The following is an 18,044-nucleotide window of genomic DNA, read 5'->3' as shown; positions in this document are numbered from 1 at the left end:
GAGGGGGGAGGGGGGATTGGTTAGCCCGGTGATGGGTATTAAGGAGGGCACGTACTTCATGAAGCACTGGGTGTTATACGAAAACAATGGATCGTGGATCACCACATCAAAAACCAATGATGTATTGTATGGTGACTAACATAACAATAAAATTTTTAAAAAATGAATATTAGATATTCAGAAATCAGCTCTTTCATTAAATATTTATTGTGCTTTGTTAAGTACTGGAAATATGAAAATGAGTAAGACTTGCTGTCCTCAAGGAATATACAGTTTGGTGAATAAACACATATGTATTTTATGTCTAAGATAAACTCAGTCTCTCTGATCGTTACAGGGCCATCCTGTAGGAAAGATCTGGGCTGCCCCAGCATCTTCTGAAAACTCAACCTCCTCGTCTATAAGATGAAAACAATCCCGGTCCTCCTTACTTTAAAATATAACTGAGGGGATGAAATGATAGTCTGCAAATATTTTTAAAAAACATCCTTTATTAATGTTTCTCAACTTGTGATCTACCTGATTTATGGTCACCTTGGTCACATGGTACTTGTGAAAAGGACAGATCCCTGCACTTTACCCCAGACCTGCTGTATTAGAATATCTGAGCGTGGAGTCCAGGGAGCTGCATTTTCATAATGGCCCTCAAGTGATTCTTATGCACATGGAGTTTGAGAAATTGATTTTGTGGATGCAGACCATTGTACAGGCAGTCTTATGAGAAGGTTCACATGTCCCAGACATGTCACAGAAGCTGGAATGAGCCTGAGACCTGATGAGGCCATGCAGAAAGGAACAGAGGACGGACGACCAGTTCCTCTTTGAATGCCTCTGCCGTGTGGGATCCAGTAACTATGGCTCAGGAGGTGGGGAGGTAGGCAAGATGTAGAAATCCCTCAATGTGCTGTGGTGAATTTTCTGCTAGCCCTATAGAACAAGGACTCAGAATATAGACTCTTATCTACCTGAGATGGTGAACTCTCTTAGTCCGCCACCACTTAAAATCTATGACACTTTCCATTTATTCAAGAAAGGTTTTGAGTACGTGTTTTTTGCTAGGCACTGTGTTAGTAGTCACTGTAGACACTGTGCTGAATCAGCAGGCATGATTTCTGTCCTTGTGATTTTAACAGGCCAACAGTTACACCAATCATCACACAGTGAACCATGTAATCACAATCATGAAAAATACCATGAAGGACAAGTAAAAAGTATCCTGAGGCATTATGACAGAGACCTAACCTAGACCAAGGGCTCAGAAAACCTAAAAGATTGGCACTGGGGGAAGGGGATGGCTTTTCAGAAGTGTTCAGACAGAAATAAATTTCTCAATTTTAAGATTGGTGAAGATCATGATAGATTTGGACAATGTTCCGTAAGAAGTTACTGAGGAAGTAAACATATTTTACTTTTTTTAGTTTGTTTTTTGAAACAATTATTTTCGAAAAGATGGAAAGATCTTAATTTCTAAAAAATAAGAAACTAAAACGTAAGAAAATAACACAAGTGTCTTGCAAATAATGTATCTGTGAGAATTTTTTAGTGATTTTTCTAATAGCCAAAATGCAAGACTACAAACTATCCAACAGTGGTGAATTATTTAAATACAGATGCTACAAGCACACAATGGAGTACTATTCAACTCTAAAAATGTTCTTATAGATGATTTATTGGTTGGTTACATAAAAAAAGGTTTTTGAACAAAATGGGTGATAGTCTATCTTTGTGAATATATTTAATAAAGACATATATATTGACATAGAAAAATAGATTCTGAGCAGTAAGGTTATTTTTCTTTGTTTGGCATGTCTGAATTTTCTAGTTTTTCTACAAAGTTTTATCCCAAGGGAAGAATGATAAAAATGTATTTTAATAACAAATGTTGCAAACAAGCTTGTACTATTTTGGCTGGATATAAGAAGTTGTGGTGGGAAAGAGTGTGGCGCTGGGAAAGAAGAAAGGACATAATGTCCATGTTCAGATTCCATGCCTTTCCTGAGAATAACAAAAAAGACTTCTTACCTCCAGCCAGAGGGCAGAAGCAGAATAAAAGTACAATGTTAAAGAGGAGAAAAATGAAGTTGTGAAGATAGAAGAGTTCCTTTTGCAGAATTAGGGCCATCCAGTAAGAGACGAGTCTGCCTTAGTGGGCAGGGGGATCTCCCCCACGTACCTGAGCACCGCAAGGGTCCAGAGGCAGCAAAAGGACTTCCGTGTGCAGGAGGGGTAGACAAAGGCTCCTGGGTTCCTTCCAAATGCAAAGGTCTGTGATTTTATCAACCTTAGCCTTTTCCCCAGGACGTGCAAAGAACCATGTCCTGAGAGACTTGAGGCTCATATTTACTGGCTCCTGCCTGGAAAGTAGACAGGAATACCTACAACTCTTATTTCCATTATATTTTATTTCTTCACTACAAATGCGGCTTGTGAAAACATACGTGTGATGCTAATATCCTTCTCATTCTTATTTACAAGGCTCATCCAATTATTTCTACGAGGCCCAGAGCTGTCCTTTATTTTTGTTCAAAATCCCTCAGCTGCAGGACTTGGTGAATGCTTACTGTCTTCTAAGAGTCTCATTTAATCCTTTTTTTTGACAGCTTGAGTACAAAGTTCACTGGCTTTTGGCCGTAAATAGTGGTGACAAAATTGAGGTCTCCCTCGTTTTTTTAAAAAAATGCATTTATCACAAGAGGTGTATTTATGGGCAGTTCACATGTTATAATAATACTGCAGATTTAAAGGTGGAGCATCATCCGAGGGCCAGATCTTGTTCCTGTGGGTATTGTACTGACCGCCCTGCATAGACCTTCCTCCGGAGGCAGGGGGCTGAGGCACCTTTCATGCATTGTGCTCCAATCTTTCCTCATCCATTCCATTTTGGACCATTGCAAAGAGCATGAGCCATTTCAGAGGGGCATTCAAAGAAGTGTGTGTGTTATTTTGACAGTGGCGCTGCAGAGACACAGGCATTTCCACTTGCCCCAAATACCATGAAAAGCATGAGAGCTAATGCTTTCAATCACTTTCATTTTCTAAGAAAAATAATGGCCTTGGTTTACTTAAAAATCTTTTTTTTAAGATTTTATTTATTTATTTGACAGAGAGAGACACAGTGAGAGAGGGAACACAAGCAGGGGTAGTAGGAGAGGGAGAAGCAGGCTTCCCACCAAGCAGGGAGCCTGATGTGGGGCTCTATGTGGGGCTAGATCCCAGCATCCTGGGATCATGACCTGAGCCCAAGGCAGACACTTAACGACTGAGCCGCCCAGGCGCCCCGGCCTTGGTTTGTTTAGACGCCCCTTCCACGCAGCCCACCAGGACGCAAACTGCCCTTGTGATGCGATTACCAGTGTGCCGCTCTTTCAGAACACAAATTAAGTGCTGAGCTCCCTCTAGTGACACAAGAGAGAGGCATTTAAGAACCTCGATAGTGTATATATTTTACAATGTGATCCAATTATCTTTAATTCCATTTAATTCAGTTACTTTCCACTCCACTTTATTTTATACAACAGATATTTCTCGAGCCAGAAATTTTACTAAGAAAGTTATAAAACTGTAATTTGAAAAGATCACTAAATCATGTGATTATAGCATAGTGTAAAAAAGACAATACTCCAGCTCACTTTGTTTGTATAAGACGCCCCCTCTCCCTGCAACACCCACACCCACACACACACGCACCAGCTCTATTCCAATATACTCACCTTGATGTCCAACCTTCTCTATTTGTCAGATAGGGGTCTCCTTCATTTGCATGCTGAGAGTAAGATGAGGGTAGCTCCACGGATCTGGAGGGAATAACTGTTACCACTACAGGAAAAATAAAACAGAGATCACGAATCATTAGGGCTATGTTTATGCCTTCTTCTTCTTCTTTTAAGGAGATAAAAGTTTATGGACTGCACTGCAAGGGAGAAGTCGGCAGGACAGCAAAGGAGAGACTGTCAGGAGGTGGTGGGGTATGCGCTGTAGTTGGGGGCGGGATAAGGAAATAGGGAGGCATGGGTACCTATGGAATTTCCTTTTTTGGTAGCTGTGCCGGGTTATAAGTAGCCCATTGGTCAGCTAGAGCCTAATGGCTATTTTGAGGTGGGTCGCCTAATGAACCTATTTGCATTCCGCCTGATGGTCACTGTGGGCCCTTTTACCTTACTCAGGTTTCTGTTGCTCAAGCCCGTTGCCTAAGAGTGGCCTTTACGTCCCCCACCCCCGCCCCGCCCTGCCCCACAGATCGACAGTGACAAATCTTTGGCATTTGGGCACAGGTCTCAGCTTCAGTAGCTGCTTCATGCTGGAAAGTGGGGGCTTCGGGGAGGAGTAGGGCGTGCTAGCCCTGCCGAAACCTGTCGGTCCGTCAGGGGTTCTGTCCGGTTTTAGACCATACCGGTGTGGTATTATATTAACGTGCTGATAATGCGATTTGACCGAAATTCCCTGGTGGCTAGGTCCATGGGATTTAGGAGGAGGGGACCGCCCCATGGTATGGGCGGAATCCCTGTTGAATCAGCATTCCTGTATGGAGTTGTCTGATTCACGCAGACGCATAGGAAGGTGTTTTGCTCGCAGATCAAAATGGCGGCTGGATTCGCAGAAACGAAGGAAGAGGAGAGGCGGGAAAGAAGCAAGATGGTTGAGAGTCAGCCAACATCAGGAAAGGGTCCCAAGCGAGTCCCTAAGGTGTGCAGATTTGCTTTGGACGAGCTGCAGACAGAGGGGGCGGGGGGGAGGAGAGAAAAGGCATCTTTCACCCTCCCAGGTGCAGGCAGTCCCCCTGTTAGCCCTCAGACCTTCAGACCACATGGGGGAGTCGTCCTGGCCAGAGACCTTAGTTGTTTGAGGAGTACTAGGGTTAGACCCCTGAAGGGCCAAAAAGAAAAAGGAGAGGGAGAGAAGGATCCCTCTGAAGGGCAAGAGGGGAAATCCCTCACCCTTTTAGGAAAGGGTGGTCCAGCTGGTTCCCTCTGGGGCTTCAGATCCTCACCAAGGAGTAACCTCAGCCAGAGGTAATCGGTTCCCCAAGGAGTACTGGAGTCTGTCCACTGAGGGAAAGTCCCAAGAAATTCCTAGAGAATCCGGGGAAAGCCCCAGGTCAGCAGAAATTCCCCGTGAGGGCCACCATATGTGGCGCAACCTGATTGGGTGGAGGCCAGCAGCACAGTGGTGAAAGAATTCACCCAAGGTAGAACAAGGTAGAGACGTTCATTGAATACACTGCAAGGGCGCAGCTGGCAGGATAGCAAAAGTGAGACTATCTGCCTGTTCATGTCGTTTTAATGTGTTTTAAAAAGTCCAAAGAGACCAACGTGGTACTGGTTGTGAGTTTTGATTTTCTAGACCAAAACAACTCATCAACTATTCTCAAAATTTGTATTCATAATTAAATATAAGAAAATTGCAAGCTAAAATCATGACTAGAACAGAAACAACTATTGGACACTTGCTGTTTCCCTCCTATCATTCCCCTACCTTAGCACCAGAATGACATTTCCAAAAAGCCCCATCTTCTCCTGTTACTGCCCTACTCACAGGGCTTGGAGGAGGAAGCAGTGCAGTGATAGGAGCTAATGACCTGGATTCACACTGCCCAGGTTCGTGTTCTGGTTCTGACCCCTGCAAGCTGGGTGATCTTGGGCAAGTTGGTTAACTGTGTCTGCAAAATGAGGATAAATAATAACAGTACCTACTTTGTAGGACTAAATAAGCTCCTGACATATAGCAAAACCCAAGCAGTATGATGTACTGTCCGATGAGGAAGGCAGAGGCCAGTTCCTGTGCTGGTTATCATACCTAGGTCTCTCATCACCAGGCTTTCTTAAATAAAGCTTTTTTGTTTGAAGAACGAGGTTTGTTAGAGTCTCCTCAATAACAAAACAAAAGCCGTGTTTGTTCCTCCCTCATCCTATTGACTCAATGGAGTCAAACTCTTGCACATGGCTAAAATTTCTTGACAGTCTTTCTGAGACTCACTTTTACAAACGTAATGCCCCACTATTTTGAATATAAATTCTTTACTGTTTCAAATTGGTTTATTCACTGTCCTCAGACATAGTTTATCTCTCCTCTACCCCTTCCTTCTCCCTCTCTCCCTCTCTCTCCGTCTATCCTCCCATTCTTCCTTCCTAGATTGGCATGCACCCCAATCCTCTCTGTCACTCTCCTTAAGGATTAGCTAAAACACCACTTCCTTGGCAGACATTTAACTCAGGAAAATTATTGTGGAGTATAAAGTACACTATATGCATCTCTCAGTAACTAACTTAAAAATATTATAATGCACTTGTGTGATATTGGGGCATCTTAGGCAGACCATTCTCATGAATGGAGAATGGGAAGATCCCAGCTCTTTCATCCTCATGGTTACTCCTGTTATGGGAGAGGACACCAGGCTCAGTGTTCACCAGAGGTTTCCTGGTTACTGTCAAAATATTTCCCAAGTCTCTGATTTTGCCAAAATTAATAGGCCCAGATACTTCTAAGAATATGACACAAAGAAACTTATTCTCAGATTTTCTTATGTTTAATTTAGGAAAATTTGGCATTTAAAATTAAGATTGGTAAAAATCACCAGTTTTGATTACCCAAAGACACAGGATAATTTATTCTCAAAATTTAACGTAAGAATGTACACATTTTAATTTTTCAAAATTATCATTTGTCATCATCATTTGTCAAAATAGTCATTTGTAATCTCATTTCATCTTTCCTACAAATTCACAAAAATTATATTTCAAATGGGCCTTAAGTGACCAGGAATGAGAACAAGAGAAGCATATTTAACTCCTTTCTGAAGGTCCCAATGGGCCACTGAATAGGATCCTTTCATTAGGGCTTCATGGGAATCACTATTTCCTTTGAATGGTCTGAGGCAGGTCTTATTCCAGAAACCCAGGGCTGGATTGGATGTCTCTGCACATTCCTGTGTGACTCTTTTTGCTATTATTCAACACCTCTATCAAAGATGAGGAGTATGGGCAGAGGAGGAAAGACATAGGAATGAAGAGAGACATGTTCAGATTCAGGACAATATAATACACATCAGAGGGGGTGGCAGCAAAGGACATTCTAAAGGAAAGAAAGGGGCACAATCAGCCATGTGCCCTCAAATCTGGGTGTGGTTTTCTGGGCATTGGGAAACCTCTGGGAAAGAGATGAGGGTTTTCCATTATTGCAGGCTCTCTCCTGCTGCTCTTAGTGGAGGACTGATTCCAGGGAGAAAATAATCTTGGAGTAATTATTAAATAAAGGGAAAATATTCTTCAGAACAGTCAAGAATATATGAGTTCATACAGCTATTCGTCAAACCATTAAACACCTATTACATCCAAGATTCTGGGGATACAGTTTTAAAGGACACAGCCCTGTTCTCAAGGGGGTTATAGGTCAATGAGGGACAGCAAATAATAATAACAACAATAATAATAATAACCATTTATTAAATGCCTACTCTACGTGAAACTTGTTTACACTTGACATTACTTAATCTTCACAACAATCCGATGATATGGTTAGTATTATTTTCACCTTATAGATATGGCAACTCAGGTACAGAAAGCTTAAGTAACTTGTCTAGATATCCACAGCTAGCAAATGACAAAATCGGAAATTTGAGCCCAGGGAGTGAAATACTAAAACCTTTGCCCATAAGCTCTTATCTTCCCAAACAGTGCTTCATGGATTTCCTTGGGAAGCATTGTATGGAATAATTTCAGTGTGTCAGTGTTGTACAGGATCTGTGGATACCTGGGGTTGGATTCACCACAAAGATGGGGGCCAAAGATAGTTATGAGGTAGTGTGGTAAGTGTTAGTAGAAGTCAACATGGGAACTCAGAGAAGGCATTGGTTAGAAAAAGCCTCCCGGAAGAGTCAATACCTGGCCTGAACCTGATAAATGAGTAGAGTAGAGATCAGACAGGCAAAGACAGAGTGAGTAAAGTGCCTTCTGGGCAGAAGAAGCTGGATGTGTGAACACTTGAAAGAGCATGGTTTTCTGAGTGAATGGAAGTAACCAATATAGTATGAAGCAGGGGCTCAGGTAAGGACTAGGAGAAGAGAGAAGAGAAATGAGAAAGCTGAATAAGCCAAGGCCAGATAATGAAGAGTCTCTTTATTTAATATTTTTAATGTTCTATTATTTCTGTAAAAGTGAAATGTGTTTATTTTTTGAAAAAAATTCTGAGATTATAGGTATTATAACAATATATAGAAGTATAAAGAAAAAAGTAAAAATCAGCTGCGCTCTCTCCATTCTGAGATGACAACTATTGGCATTTTTATTGAACATCCAGTATCTTTCTACATGTATATAAACATATGGTTATTTGTGTGTAAATATATAAGTGGGATCATACCATGCATGTTGTTTTGTGACTTCCCACCATTATACAGCAATGACCAGAATCTTGGGCCTTTTTCTGAAGAGAATAAGTGGAGGAATTTCAACAAGAGGGTAACATAATCATATTTGTATATTACGAAAGAACACAACAGCATTTATAGTGTAAATTTGAGGTAATATGGTGGCAGGAAGATCAAGGAACCCAAGGAAGAAATGATGATGACAGGAACCAGGCAATGGTGGTGGGACAGACACAAGGGATGGACTCAGGTGATAGGAGGTGGGCTCAGCGGCCTCTTTGTGCAGACAAGGGCTGTCCCGTGGTGGGGGGTGAGAACTGAGAGAGAAATCTCCACTGATTTCTAGGTTGTTGGCTCTGGACTGGATGTGTAGGTATCAGTACCATTAACTAGCAGTTTGGGGTGCCTGTGGGATATCCAATTGAAAAGAACAGGTAAGTATTCAAATATATAAATCTGGAGCTCAAGATAGAGATCAAAGCTGAAGATAGAATTCTGGACACCATCCGAGGTTAAAGCCAAGATGATTAAACACTGAACATGGGGACACCAAAATACACAGGCCAGGCAGAGGACTTTGCGTAGAGACTTTGTTTTGTTTAGTGTTGTATCCTCAGAACAGCCCTTAGGACATAGTAAGCTCAAAAATGTTTCTTGAATGAATAAATGAATAATAACATACATTCTATTTGTATTTCAATACAAAAGCCTTCTTATGTGGCCATCGAGTAAAGAGATCACAACTTGCACATCCATTTTCTTATCTTTCCAGTTATTGATGGCGGCATAACAAACCATCCCAAACTTAATGGTACAGAAAACTACTTTGTTATGCCCACAGATTCTGTGGGTCAGAGATTTGAAAAGAGTACCGAAAGATGATGTGTGAAAATAGAAAAATATATATATATGCCTCTGCCCCTAGTTCTTGGCTTAGAGCTCCTAAAACCTTTGTAATTCCTTCAGTGATAACAACACTAGGAGCATTTCCCATAGTTGTTTTTCACCCTGTCCCAGACAAGGCTTCTAAAACCCTGTAAGTTCCTGAGTGATAAGAAGATGGGGAGCATCTTTTGTTCTAATGAGGTAGCTCTGGATGGGCTCCTGAATGGGGGCCGGTCACCAGAAAGATCAAGCCATTATTAAAACCTTGGAATTTTCAGTCCTGTCCCCCATCCTCCAGAGAAGGGAAAGGGACTGGACTTGGGATTTATAATTGATCATGCCTACATGAGGAAACCTCCATAAAATCCCTATAGGAGGGGGTTCAGGGAACTTTGATTTTGGTGAACACATCCACACTGGGAGGGTGATGCATCCCCAACTCCAAAGAGACAGAAGCTCCTGTGCTCAGGACTCTCTTAGACCTCTCCCTAAGCATCTCTTCATCTGGCTGTTCACCTGCATCCTTTATCATATCCTTTAATAAACTGGTAAATATAAGTGTTTCTCTGAGTTCTGTGAGCTGCCCTAGCAAATCAATTGACCCCAATAAGGGGGGGATTGTTGGAACCTTTGATCTATAGATTGTTGCTTGGAAGTACAGGTGATAACCCGGGCTTGTAACTGGTATCGGAAGTGTGTGTGTGTGTGTGTGTGTGTGGAGGGAGTGGGGGCAGTTTGTGGGACTGAGCCTTTAACCTGTGGAAGCTGATGTTATCTCCAAGTAGATAGTGTCAGAACTGAATTAAATTATAAGACACCCAGCTGGTGTCACAGAGAATTGCTTGGTGTGAGGAAAAACCTCCACATATTTGGTGCCCAGAAGTGAAGTGTTCTTTGTGTTAAAGGAGAGACATAGGGAAGAAACACATCTTAGGAAAGAACTGGGTTTTACCCTATGCAGAAGGAGGAAAACTGACTTTTTCCTAAACAGATGGCTTATCTCTTCTTCACAATGTGTGAGACCTCAGCTGGGAAGATAGGAAGGCTGGGATGACTTGATGCCCACAGCTAGAATCATCTGAAAACTTGTTCCGTCATGTCTGGCAGTTCATGCTCGCTCTCTACTGAGACCTCAGCTGGAGCTGTCCATGGAACATCTTGGCTCTCAAGATCAAGTGTCCCAAGAGAACCAGGCAGAAGCTGTATTGCCTTTTAAGACCGAGCCTAGAAAGTCCTATGGTGGCACTTCTGCCATAGTAACAAACCCACTCAGATTCCAGAGGAGGGAACATAAACCCTACCTCTCAATGGGTGGAGTGTCAAAAGTCACAGTCACATTGTAAATAGAACATGTGAGGTAAGAGATATTGTTGTGGCCATCTTTGCAAAATACAATCAACCACAACTCTTCTGTTCCTATTTGTCCATTATTATAGCCTTTTACTTATGGTTCTCTTGTCAGCCATGCCACAATGTTGACAACATTAAGTCAGCAATCAGCTAAAACCCCTATATTGTTTCCAAATGAACGGAGAAGCTAGCTATTCCCTTTTCATCTCATACATACTTTTAAACAGAGGCTCTGTGATAATTAATATTAAATTTAATTATCATATCATAAATATTTATTGAGAATCTGTCATTCACTAAATATCCCATAGACAATGGGGAGAGGCTGAATGCACTAAAGCAAAAATGGTTTCTTATCTTAAGAAGTTTACAATCTGGAGGGAAATATAAATAAATTAGGGATTTTTAAAAAAGGTGATACAAACTTCTATTAGCTTGTTGAATTGTCAGTCACTGGTAGGATATAACTTGTTTTCAGGGTATTGTGTCACGAAACAATTTAATGGCCTGCTAGATTCCGGACAGACACACCATGCCACTGGTATTCCCCGATCTACCAGTCTGATGACCTCGTAAAGAAGGAAATGAAGCAATTGAGACAACTTGTGCTTCATGAGTTCATGCTGACTTGGAGTGATCACTGCTTCCCTTTTTCTCCTCATTTTCTTATTTTAAATATTTGAATAATCTTAAACATCTTCCTAAATGTTTAGTAGCTCTCTGTACTTAATTTTTTTATAGACTCAGAACCCTCTAGAATCTCTCTGAAGATACCAAACATGTTTATTTTAGCATTTTATTCTGTGTCCTATATTGTGCTTTCCCAGGGTTTATTTCTGCTTGTTGGGTTCAGTGCATTTCTTCTCATATTCTTGGTTGTTTGATGATTCTTGGTTGTTTGGTCATATTGTAAGTGAGATCTCAATTTGAACATTATTGGTGGCTGGAGAGAGTAAGAATTCTTGTTTTCCTGGCCAGAAGCTCAAGTTTAGAGTAAATCAGCTCTGACTTAGTGGTTGTGGGCTTTTCTTTAAGATGTGAGTATGGTCTGTTTTAAGGATATGTGGCTTGGGGCACCTGAGGCTCAGTCAGTTAAGCAGCCAGCTCTTGATATCGGCTCAGGTCATGATCTCAGGGTGTGGGACCGAGCCTCATGTCCAGCTCTGTGCTCAGTGGGGAGTCTGCTTGAGATTCTCTCTCCCTCTGCCCCTCCCCCACCTCTTTCTCTTTCTCTCTCTCAAATAAATAAATAAGCCTTAAAAGAAAAAAGTATATGCAGCTCTCCTTTGCCTGTAACGAGGTCCTAATTCTCTGCACTTGATGTTCATTTTGAGAGAATTTCACATGAAAAGTGACTATATACAGCCTGGGGCATATATCAGAATCAGCATTAGGTGGAATAAGGACCAGCTTTTCCTTAACTAGTTAGCTACCCCCAGCCCAGGGCTCACTTATTCCAGCTAGCTTCTGCTTGTTTTCATTGTAAGGCTTTTGTAGAATTCTGCTGGGAAAACTTGTATTTTTTTATTAAGTTTTTAATTCCAGTATAGTTAACATATGGTATTATATTAGTTTCAGGTATACAAAATAGTGATTCAACAATTCTATACATTACTCAGTGCTCATCATGATAAGTGTACTCTTCAATCCCCATCACCTATTTCACCCATCCCCCACCCATCTCCCTTCTGGTAACCATCAATTTGTTCTCTAAAGTTAAGAGTCTGTTTCTTGGTTTGTCTCACTTCCTTTTTTTTTCCCCTTTGCTCATTTGTTTTGTTTCTTAAATTCCACATATGAGTGAAATCATATCGTATTTATCCTTCTCTGACTGACTTATTTTGCTTAACATTATACTCTAGCTCCATCCATGTTGTTGCTAATGGCAAGATTTCACTCTTTTTTTTATTGCTAAATAATATTCCATTGTACGTATATACCATTTCTTCTTTATCCATTCATCTATTGATGGACACTTGGGCTGCTTCCATACTTTGGCTATTGTAAACAAAGCTGCAATAAACATAGGAGTGCATGTCTCCCTTTGAATTAGTGTTTGTATTTTGGGGGTTAATACCTAGCAGTATGATTACTGGATCATAGGGTAGTTCTATTTCTAACTTTCTGAGGAAACTCCATACTGTTTTCCAGAGTGGCTACACCAATTTGCATTCCCACCTGAGGGTTCCTTTTTCTCCACATCCTCGTCAACACTTGTTGATTCTTGTGGTTTTGATTTTAGCCATTCTGACAGGTGTGAGGTGATATCTCATTGTAGTTTTGATTTGCATTTCCCTGTTGCTCATTAATGTTGAGCATCTTTTCATGTGTCTCTTTGGAGAAATATCTGTTCTTGTCTTCTGCCCATTTTTTAATTGGATTATTATTATTATTTTTGATGTTGAATTGTGTATACATTTGGGTGTTGAGCTCTTTATAGATTTTGGATACTAACCCTTTCTTAGATATGTCATTTGCAAATATCTTCTCTCATTCAGGAGGTTGCCTTTAATTTTGTTGATTGTTTCCTTTGCTGTGCAGAAGCTTTTAATCTTGATGTAGCCCCAATAACTTATTTTTGCTTTTATTTCCCTTGTCTCAGTAGACATATCTAGAAAAATGTTGCTATGGTCAATGCCAGAGAAATTACTGCCTGTGTTCTCTTCTAGGATTTTTATGGTTTCAGGTGTCACATTTAGGTTTTCAAGGGAAAACTTGTATTTTTAAAGTTCTCTTTCATGGTCTGGATTTGTGGGTTACTAGCTCTGTTTCATTTCAGCATCTATATATTCCAGAAATTTCTTACTGTTCTGGTTGACTATTAGTAACCACCTTCTGAACTAAAACTTACTTAGATTTATTTTTATTTAATTTTACTCTTCTGACATTTCTTTGGGATTTGGGAAGAGAGGTAAGTGCATGTGTTTAGTCTGCCAGCTTTGGCAGGAAGCCATCGACCCCCTTCTGTGGTAACGGATCCTTAGAAAGTTCTACTGGGAATCACAGCAACCTCTCCCCACATGTGGTTTCTAAGAAGAGATAATTTTTTTCTTTGTTCTTAAATTAGGGCATATCTATATCCAGTTCTCTTGCATCTCAACCATTCTTTGCAGTTTTTCAAAGATTACTGACAGCAGTCCTTTGCTGACACTGACAACTCCTTTCAGTGCTTTGCAAACTATTTCACTTGAACATTGAAAATAGCTAAATCGTCTTATCATTCCTCACCTATCAGATGGACTTCACTTACCTGTTAAATGTGTTTGGTTTATCTTTTCAAGTATTTGGAACTATTCTTTTTCTTTTTTTAAGATTTTATTTATTTATTTGCCAGAGAGAGAGAGAGGGAGAGTACAAGCAGGGGGAGTGGCAGGCAGAGGGAGAGGCTCCCTGCTAAGCAAGGAGCCCGATGTGGGACTCGATTCCAGGAACCTGAGATCATGACCGGAGCCGAAGGCAGATGCCCAACCATCTGAGCCACCCAGGCGCCCCTATTTGGAACTTTTCATTGAATATCTTTTTCTTGATAGGAAAGAAGAAAGTCAGACGGAAGTTATGTATTCTACTTTTTTTTTAATCTGTTGAACATTACATCACCATCAGTAAGGATAAGGAATCACTTTTGTCTTTATTATCTCTCACCTTTCTTTTTCTTTTTTTTTTTTCCCCCCTCTTTTCAAGTCTAACCTCATTTAAAGCTTCAGCATTACTGGCATTATTCAAGAGGTCTGACCACAACTCTCAATTTGCTTTTGATTTCATACCTCTGCTACTGTTTTTTGTACCTGTCCTTTTAAAGTCTGAGTGTTTGAAAGAACTCCATGCACAATGTTAGGAGCTCAGGAGCATTGAGGTCAAGGGAGAAACTAAACATGAGAGAATAAGGAGTGAATCATTGGTGATGAAACACAGGCAGCATGAATAGTGAATTCGGAAGAACTTGCTGGTGAAATATCTCCCCTATAACAGCTCCCAGCCATGGAAGTGGAGCCCATCAGTCACCTCTGATCTGTGTTGTAGTAACTCTTTTCCATGAGAAGACATGTCTGAATCACCTAGACAGGCAGACTTTTCACCTAATTAGGTACACAGTGTTTTACAGATTACAAAGCTCTTCCATGTATGCTATTGTACCTCAACTTCCTTGCCGTTCTCATAACAATTCTTTGAAAGGAAGGAGGAAGCTAGCAGCTAAGGAAGAACTGGCTATTTTCAGGGACAGAGGAAGGCGCTGGGAACCTGCTGAAAGCACCCTCTTTCCCTGGCCTTTTTCTATGACCCCTCCTTCCTCTCTTTGAAACTCTTTCCTCTGCTTGATTAATCTAATGCTCTCTTGATTTTCCTCTTACCTTTTTAGTCCTTCTCAATCTCTTTTGTTGGTTCTACTTCCTTTCATGCATTAAAACTTGTAATCCTTTTGAAAAGGCAAAAGCTTGCAACATCCAAAATGATATTTTTTTATGTAACTTATTTAACTCAGAATGTTATTTTTGCCATGTGAGAAATATTTTAGTTTTAGGTTATTCGAAACAAAAGTTGGAATTGGAAAGAAAGGAAAAGCAGCCAAAAGCCTGGTAGGTAAAAATGTCCTGAGATAGTCCCTCACAATTTGAAAATAGAAGTGGTTTCTTAACAAATGGCAGAAATACTCTGGTATTTAAAAGCTGCTTAAACCTATTTCTAATTGTATTTAAAAACATTTTTGCTACATTAAATTAGTGAATATAATTCAGAATAATAATAACCATTTGTAAACAAAACTAGGAAGTCTAATTGGAAATGCTAAGAACTACCTGGATATGTGCAAAGAGTGGACCATTATCTCCCTGCCAGGTCTGTATGTCCATGTTATTATTGACATAAAGGGGTCAGATCTGACAGATCTAATATCTGTATATATATTAACACTTTTGAGCAACTGTTCTCCTATCATTTAACAACCTCTCCCCAGACGACATCACTTTCAGTTCTCGGCCAACTCTGACCTTGAGTAAAAAAGGCAAGCAGAAAGACACAGGATAACCCATTCTATGCTCATGATGGATTATTTCCAGTGTCTTCTTTTGAATATCCCCAAAGTTGAGGGAAAAAGGCTGCTTCTGATCAGTGTTTTCTATGTTATACGGCCTTTCCTCTCCCTCTAATCTAAAGGAACTTGACAAACATATTTATAGCACTGAAGGTCATTCTTTCTTTTCTTCACCTGTTTCTCCTTTCTCCTTCCCATTCTCTCTTCCAGTATTGGAGAAGCTCTGGAGAGCACATCCTTACAGACACACTCTTTTTTTTTAAATATGAACTATTTTTTTAAATTAATTGTAAAAAGCACATGATGTAAATTTTACCTTCTGAACTATTTTTAGGTGTACAGCACTTTTACTATGTTCACACTGTTGTGTAACAGATCTCTAGAGGCTTTATCTTGCAAAGCTGAAGCCCTATATCCGTTGAACAACCCCCCCATTTCACCCTCCCACCCCAGTCCCTGGCAACTACCCTTCTACTTTCTGTTTTCATGATTTTGACTACTCTAGACATCTCATATATGTGAGATCATACAATACTAGTTCTTTTGTGACTGGCTTATTTCACTTAACATAATATCCTCAAGGTTCATCCATGTTGCAGCATGTGATAGAATTTCCTTCTTTCTAAAGGCCGTATAATAGTCTATTGTATATATTTACTACATTTTCTTTATCTATTCATCTATCAGTGGGCATTTGACTCCTTCCACCTCTTCGCTATTGTGAATAATGCTGCAATGAACATGGGTGTATAAATATCATTTTGGGATCCTGCTTTAAGTTCTTTTAGATATACAGCCAGAAGTAGGATTGCTGGATCATGTGGCAATTCTAATATTTCGTTTTTTGGGGACCCTCCCTACTAGGTCCTACATCTTTGCCAGTACTCGCTGTTTTCTATTTTTCTTGATAGTGGCCCTCCTAATGGCTCATTGTGATTTGTTTTCCATTTCTCTAGTGATTAGTAAGTATGCACTTTTTTTTAAATTTAAAAGGTTTTGTTTTTATAATTTACATATTATGTGCTAGGTATGCTGTTAAGTGCTTTGCATGTAGTAACTCATTACTTTTAACAATCATCCTATGGCCTAGTGGTATCCTTACTTTGTGTATGAGGAAACTAAGAATCAGAGTTTGAGTAATTTCCCTAAGGACAGAGAACTGTTAAATGGTGAAGTCAGAATTCAAAACCAGGTCTGATACCAAAGCTCACATTTCTTTTTTTTTTTTTAAAGATTTTATTTATTTTTTGGAGAGCAAGCGAGAGAGAAACAGCATGAGAGGGGAGAGGGTCAGAGGGAGAAGCAGGCTCCTCGCTGAGCCGGGAGCCCGATGTGGGACTCGATCCCAGGACCCTGGGATCATGACCTGAGCCAAAGGCAGACGCTTAACCATCTGAGCCACCCAGGCGCCCCAAAGCTCACATTTCTAACGGCTGAGTTATCTCCCTGCTTTTTGTTTTAGCCATTATTCCCTAAGGTGGTGCTTGGTGATGAACACAGTTCTATATAAAGGAAAGAGAAAGTAACATTTGTTAAGTGCCTGATTTGTGCTAGACACTGCTAAACGCTGTCGGATGTGTATGTGTGAGTGTGTTTTAGAGGGAAGTGAAAGAGGGAAGTCCTAGCATTTTACACATACAAGCTTTTATTCCATTTGCATTGGTGCCATTGCAAGTCACAGAATGCAATGGAAAGAACACTGAGTTTGTATTTCTTACCATAGCCTTTGTAAATTTGAAGATCATTTTTTACTGATAAATGTACTCTCAAGAAATATGCAGAAATTCAAGATAAATTCTAATTCCAATTAAGGAGTTGATTTTATCACCTAGAGAGGGAATATCACCAGGAAGAGTGTACACAAGCAATAAACTACAGGAAAGAAGAGTCTTTTTTTTTTTTTAATTTTATTTATTTTTAAGAGAGAGAGAGAGAGCCCACAAGTGGGGGGAAGGGTAGAGGGAGAAGCAGGCTCCCCACTGAGCAGGGAGCCTGATGTGGGACTCGATCCCAGAGCCCTGGGATCATGACCTGAGCTGAAAGCAGATGCTTAACCCACTGAGCCACCCAGGGGCCCAGGGAAGAAGAGTCTTAACTATGGATAAAAGGAAACAAAAATATGTAAGTTATAAAATATATGAGTATATAATATAAACAAAAATATCCTTTCTAACACTTGCTCTTTATTTCACCAGCTCTCTTTTCCTTGTGTAAGGTGCCTACAACTGTTGTTGTATTGTCTCCCCTGTTCTACTCCACCTCATGGCTTCCCCTCATGTTAGAAATAAAAACAGTGGGTCAAGAATTATAGAATTAATTTTCTTAACATAGGGACAAAATCAGAGTTGTTTGTGACATTTGAGAGACCCTAAGCCCAAGAAATTTGAGTCACAGGAATACATGACTCTTGACTGCCTA

Source organism: Leptonychotes weddellii, chromosome 4 (genome assembly GCF_054177405.1).
Source record: "Leptonychotes weddellii isolate Sample4059 chromosome 4, ASM5417740v2, whole genome shotgun sequence".
Classification (NCBI taxonomy): domain Eukaryota; kingdom Metazoa; phylum Chordata; class Mammalia; order Carnivora; family Phocidae; genus Leptonychotes; species Leptonychotes weddellii.
The sequence above is the reverse complement of the archived record's forward strand: the minus strand, read 5'-3'. Positions refer to the sequence as shown.